This window comes from Equus caballus, chromosome 7, assembly GCF_041296265.1.
Source record: "Equus caballus isolate H_3958 breed thoroughbred chromosome 7, TB-T2T, whole genome shotgun sequence".
Taxonomy (NCBI): domain Eukaryota; kingdom Metazoa; phylum Chordata; class Mammalia; order Perissodactyla; family Equidae; genus Equus; species Equus caballus.
Window position 1 is genome coordinate 51,835,895 of NC_091690.1, and position 6,361 is coordinate 51,842,255.

Here is a 6,361-nt window from a genome sequence, read left to right on the forward strand (position 1 = left end):
TGTCAGGAAACCAGAACTCCCTTAGAGGTGCCCTCTGTGTGCACCCACCCCTTCCCCACCCCCCGGGAGCTGCTGGAGGAGACGTTTCCAGCTGCAAGCTTCTGCCTTCCTTGTCCATGCTCTCTCTCGGGGCGCCATCCAAGATGGAAGACCCCACATGCCATCTGCTTTCTCCCTGCGTCTCCGCTCTGGCCCAGCCTCCCACCTTTCCTCTCCACTGCTCCCTGGTTAACAGCTCCGTGTGTGCACAACCGCACTCGCACCTCCTTGCCTGACTTGACACCCCGCATCGTCTGGCTGTACCCCTCTTCTCCTCATTCCACAGTCCCCCTCACTGGGTGAAGACTGAGGTCTGTCCTCGCCTCTTGCAGTCCCTCTGTCCAAACAGGTTCCGCCATGCTCTGGGATGTCAGTGTCCGCAGGGACTTGCTCTGCCCTCGCCTTCCTCATCTGCAGAGACTTCTCCCCCTAGAGCACCCCTCCCCAGACGCCCCTGATCACATCCAAGAACTCCTCCCCTTGAAAGCTTTCTGACTGTGTCTGCTGTCTCCCCCTCAGTGGAGTGGCATTTGGTTGACCACAGTGCTTTGGGGGACCACCCATCTCCCTTGCTTCTCTGTAGTTGAGTTGGCAGGTTCCCACTGCCTGATGCCAACACTAGTCACCAAAATCAGGCAGTCGGAGCAAGTGAGCATCAGGCCTGGGCCTTTGGGGCAAGAGATGCCCTCATGTCTCTGATCGTCAAGGCAGGTGTGGTCGGAAGACAGGGTGTACCCTGATGAAAAAACGTCATAGAGAATGAAGCAGTCTGGAAGAAACCTGAGCCAAAAGATGGAGTGAGAACAGTGTCGTGGTTCTTTGAAAGACTAGGCAGAGAATTACCATATGACCCAGCAATTCTGCTTCTGGGTGTGTGCCCAAAAAGAAATGAAAGCAGGAACTTGAGACACTGGTATCTCCATATTCATAGCAGCATTACCCACAATGGCCAAAAGGTGGAAGCAGCCCAGTGTCCACTGATGGATGAACGGGTACACGAAATGTGCTGTATATGTACAGTGGAATAGTATTCAGCCTTAAAAAAGGAAGGGAATTCTGCCAAATGCTATGATGTGGATGACCCTTGAAGACTGTGCTCAGTGAAATAAGCCAGTCACAAAAGGACAAATAATATATGATTCCACTCACAGGAGGTCCCTAGTGGAGTCACATTCACAGAGACAAAGTGGAATCATGGGGGTCAGGGGCTGGGGGAGGGGTCTTTAATGGGGACAGAGCTTCAGTTTGGGAAGATGAGAAGCTTCTGGAGACGGATGGTGGGGATGGCTGCACAGCAGTGTGAATGTGCTAAATGCCACTGGACTGTATACTTAGAAATAGTTAAAATGATAAATTTTGTGTATTTTTTGACACTTTTTAAAACTAAAATAAAAAGATGGAGCAAAAGTGAAACCAAGGCACAGCCACATCATTTGAGCCCCAGGATGTTGCGACTTGTGGGGGAAACATGCACATAGCCACAAACATTGAGGCTGTCGTTCGGGCCATGCGTAGGACCCCAGGCCCCTTGAGTCGGTCATCTCTGCCTGCCGGGACCCTTGTGCCACCCTCACATCCCTGCTGCTCTTGCTCTTCCCATGGAGCAGTGTCTGCAGCTTTTGCCTGTTGGGCCTCCACTCCCTCTTTGTTCTGAGGACCAAGACTTGCTTTTGGGGAGCCGCCTCTCCCCCGCTTTATTCCTGCCTCCCAGCGTCTGCCCTGGGCCTCACCCATCAGAACCCCACTTCTCCCTCGGCCCAGTGACTGGTTCAGCGATGGCGTTTCACAAAACGGGCCCAAGGAGAGGCAGCTCTGGGACTGCTTGTGATCGTCTGAGAAAGAGCTGGGTCTTTCTGCTGGGGCCGCTGGGCTGGGAGGATGTAAGCCCAGGGTATACAGCTCGATGTGTCCTTTCACGTTACTCCACTCATTCATTCAAGCGCCCTCACCTCAGGGCCTTTGTGCTGGCTGTTCCCTCTGCCTGAAACGCCCTTCCCTCAGTCTTCACAGCTCCCTCCCTACCTCTCTCAGCTCTCTGCCCTGTGTCACCTCCTCAGAGAGACCCACCTGCCCTAACCACCATGTTCTATTTCTTCCAAGTGTTTATCACTACCTACTCTATATTTAGTTATTTGTTATGTCTCCCTTACTCCCTTGGTGAAGTCTGAGATGGGGAAACACAGTTCTTGTTCACTCCCGTATATCTAGCCACGAAGTGCCTGGCTTAGAGGCCTGGGAAAATCAAGAGTGAATGAGTGAGTGGACGTGTCAGCCACCACACCTGCCCCCCACTGTACCCAAGGCAGTCCGGCCTCATGGATAGGTGAGCCACAAGGGAGCTCCCCCCATTCCCCTTAATCCACTTTGAGGTCTAGCATCCGCAGTCCTAAGTGCATAGCTTGGTAAATGCTTACAGAGTCTACATCTGTGCAAGCACCACCCCAGTCAAGGTAAGGAACATTGTCACCACCCCAGAACGTTCCCTCTGCTCTCTGTAGCCAATTCCCGGCCCTCTTGTTACATCACCAGGATTCACTTTACCTATTCTAGAATGTTCCAGAATTGGAAGCATCCAGCATGAACTTCTTTGTGTCTGTTAGTTGCCTGGGCCACTGAGCTTTCTGGCGGCCTGTACCTGGCCAGCACGCCTGTGCCTGCACCCCTCGTTTCTAAAAGGGCAGCGGGGCCCCTCCTGGCCTGGCTTCCCTCCACATTCTCTGGATCTGTAGCTCTCAGAGTAGCAGACCACGAATATGGACGCTGGCCAACGCAAGCAGAAAAGAATTTGAGGACAGCCTGCTGCTAACAGACCTCCAGGAGGGCCGGGAGGAGCTGGCCTTGAAGGCTGGGCAGCCCGAAGCAGCTGCCGGGGACACAGCGACACCACCATGCCCTGGCCCTGCCCTGGGGAGGCGGACAAGAATCAAGCAGAGTGTGTGCTGTGTCCCATGGTGGCGAGTGTGGTGGACGAAAAGAAAACCAGGGCTGCCGAGCTGGGGCAGGCGATTTTAAGCCAGGCGGCGCCCGGGAAAGTCACGGGGAGCTGAGGGACTGAGGCCAAGCCGACTGCTGGGAGAAGAGCCTTCCAGGCAGAGGAAACAGCCGGTGCAAAGTCCCACAGGTGGGACCGTGCTTGTGGACGAGCAGCAAGGAGGCCCCAGGGGCTGGAATGGGGCTGGCGAGGGCAGAGGGGAGAAAGGGACATCTGGGAACGGGCGGATGGGTCCTGCGGGGACCCTGGACCCACGTGGAGACTGGCTTTCACCTGAGTCTGTTGAAAGCTGTGCGAGACCTCGGGCAGCAGAGGGAGGGGATCGCTCCGGCATCGTGCCCTTGCCCAGGGGACTGCTTGAGTCCCTACGCCTCTCCATCAGCCCGGCCACGTCCAGTTCTGCCCGCGCCTCCTGCAGCCCAGCGTCCCTGTTTGTGGGGCGCTCTCCCACGCGGTGAGCTGGTTTCCCACGCTTTCTGTCTTCTCACAGCTTCCACCCTCTCTGCATGCTCCGCTCTGAGCTGCTGGCCGCCTGATTTCACAAGGAGATAGTCACTCCCAGCCGTGTCCTCCCGCCACCACCACCGCAGCCACCAGCACCTGTGGCGCCTTCCACATAGCTCCAGGCACCCCCTGTGGCTCTCTCCTCCCCAGGCCTCACCTCGCCTCTCTCGACACTCACCCACAGGCGACCCCAGCCAGTCCCTCGACTTAAGGCCGTCAGAGCACTGAGCCCTTCCGTTGCCTGCCTCCCGCCTGGCTTTCCCCCCTGAGGTCCAGACGCACGTATCTGACCATCTATGTCACAGCTTCCTTTGGAGATTTTGTATAAAGTGGGTGCAAAATAAACCCACCTGCCTGGATCCCTTCCATCCACATTATTGTTTCTTTGCATCTCTACAAGCATTTTGTCTGCTTTTGCACAAGCGCCGGCACCTGCAGCTCTTTTCAGAGAACCTCCCCTGGGCTCTGGACCACGTGCCAGCATCCCTTTGCCTGCCCACTCAGAGCATCAGAAGGGCCTTGGAGCTTACGTTCCCCCAGGGCAGCCTTTAGGCAACGACTGACGGGTGCGGACAACTCGGAGATGGAACAGCCTCCAGAGCTCCCTGCGGGATGGACTATGGGCCCTGGCAGGACTCCGCCTGAGCTTGCTCCCTCGCAGCCCTGCTTCCCCAGCGCCTCTTTCTTTCACTTCACACATGCAATCCATCAGGTCAGCTCCATCTTCAAATTATATCGAGAATCTGCATGCTTTCGTCACCTTCACCAAGACCACCTGAGTCCAGCCCACCATCAGCACGGACCCGGACCAGTGCGGTAGCCTCCTCATTGGTCTCTGCTTCTGCTTTTGTGTCGTACAGTTTCTTTGTGCACAGCAACCAGAGGGCTCTGAGCATGCATAAAAGATTGGAAACCTAAATGCTGGTGAATACTACTTTTTTTTTTTTTTTGGCTGAGGAAGATTCACCCTGAGCTAACATCTGTTGCCGGTCTCCCTCTGTTTTGTATGTGGGTCACTGCCACAGCATGGATGCCCACCAGTGGTGTAGGTCCACGCCCAGGAACCAAGCCCGGGCCGCCCAGCAGAGTGCACTAAACTTGAAACCACTAGACCACAGGGCTGGCCCCCCTGATAATAGTCACTAATACTGTGCACGTTGCCAGGGCCAGGCACCATGCCAAGCTCTTTATATTCATTTGGCTGTGCTGGGCTGTATCCTGGGTGCCTGCTGTGCACCAGGCACTCTGCCCTGCCTGGGGTAACGGGGTAAAGAAGAGGAAGATCTTCCTCTGTGAGCTGACACACTGGTGAGGAGGCTGACAGTGAGCAAGTGAAATACAAATAAATAATGACAGGTTTGACAAGTGCTATGAAGAAAATCAACAGGGTGATGCGGTCATCAACAAGAGAGGCCAACTTTAGATGAGCAGGGAAGGCTTCCTGGAGGAGACCCCTGAGTGGAAAGCAGAGGATGATGAGGAGCTAGCCACGCAAAGAGCCAGGTGGAGTGCATTTCAGGCATAAGCGCTGGGGCCGGCGTGGTGGGTGAGTCAGCGAGAGGCGGGTGGCAGGGCGGATAGGCCAGGGCCTGTGGGCTGCAGTGAGGACTTTGGCTTTTACTGAGTAAAGTGGGAGCCATGGAGGGTTCTTGAGCAGAGAAGGAGTGTGAACACACTCAGCTGTTCACAGGCGTCCATCTGTGCCTTTGGGGTATGACCGAGGGCCTTCCTGGGCCCGTTCAGCTGACCCCATCTTATCAACAGTGTAATTAAGAGTGGTTTTTCAGGAACTGAGAAACGACCTCTCATCCAGTTCAGGCCAGTCGAGGCCACCAACCCATCAACTGGGCCTGCACAAATGCCGGAGAAGTGACCCTTTTGACATCAAGGGGCTGGAAACTCCCCCCTCAGAGCATACTAATGTACCTATATTGTGAACATGCGTCCTGCGAAGAGCCACGGAGCTCGACCACGCTTGCGCAGACCCTCAGTCACCTCACCTCTCTCACCTCCAATCATCTGTCTCCACGCTTCAGACCGCCCTGCCCTTCCTCCCACAAATTCGGATCGGGGAGACAGACCGGACAGCACGTGCCCCCGGCTCCTTACCGATCCATATAGCAATAAAGCTGATGCTGTAATAGTTGGCTTTTTTAATGCACATCGGATAGGACCCCATCTTCGTGCGGTAACGGGGGAACAGTGGAGGAGGGGAGGGAATAGCGAGGGCCAGGGACCAAGGAAAGAGACTGCACTGTCCAGATGAGTGACAGTGGGAGCTGAAGACAGGGGAGAAGTGGGCAGGTTTAGCGGCTATGTTGGAGGCGGGGCTAACAGGAGGTGGGGCGGGGGGCGGGGTGGCAAGGAAAGAACAAACTCAGAGGGTGGAGGTGAGCGGGGTACCCAGAGGGCATCAGCACAGGGTGTGGGATGAGGGCTTCAGGGTCAGAGACCTGGATTCCAGCGCCTTCTCTGCCCCTTTTCCTCTGGGCAACATTCAGACACATCACCCAACCTCTCTGCCTTAATTTCCTCCTCGGCAGAATGATGAGCGTCCTGGAACGCGGATGGAAAAGACTCAAAACAGCAATGGCTAATTAAGAAAGAATTCCGGGGCGGGGTGCGGAGGGAGGAGGGCAGTTAGCATGCAAAGGCGGGCAGCCGGCACCAGGGGGCAGCCGCGAGCCTCGGGGCGGCCGCGCCCTGCTCTGCAGCTGGGCGGCTCCCAAGTGGCTGGACTAGACTGTGGCGCTCAGGTGCCTGGGCCCGGGGACAAAGCAGGCCTGGTGGCACGTGTCCAGCCGTGTGACCGAGGAGGTGGGCGGC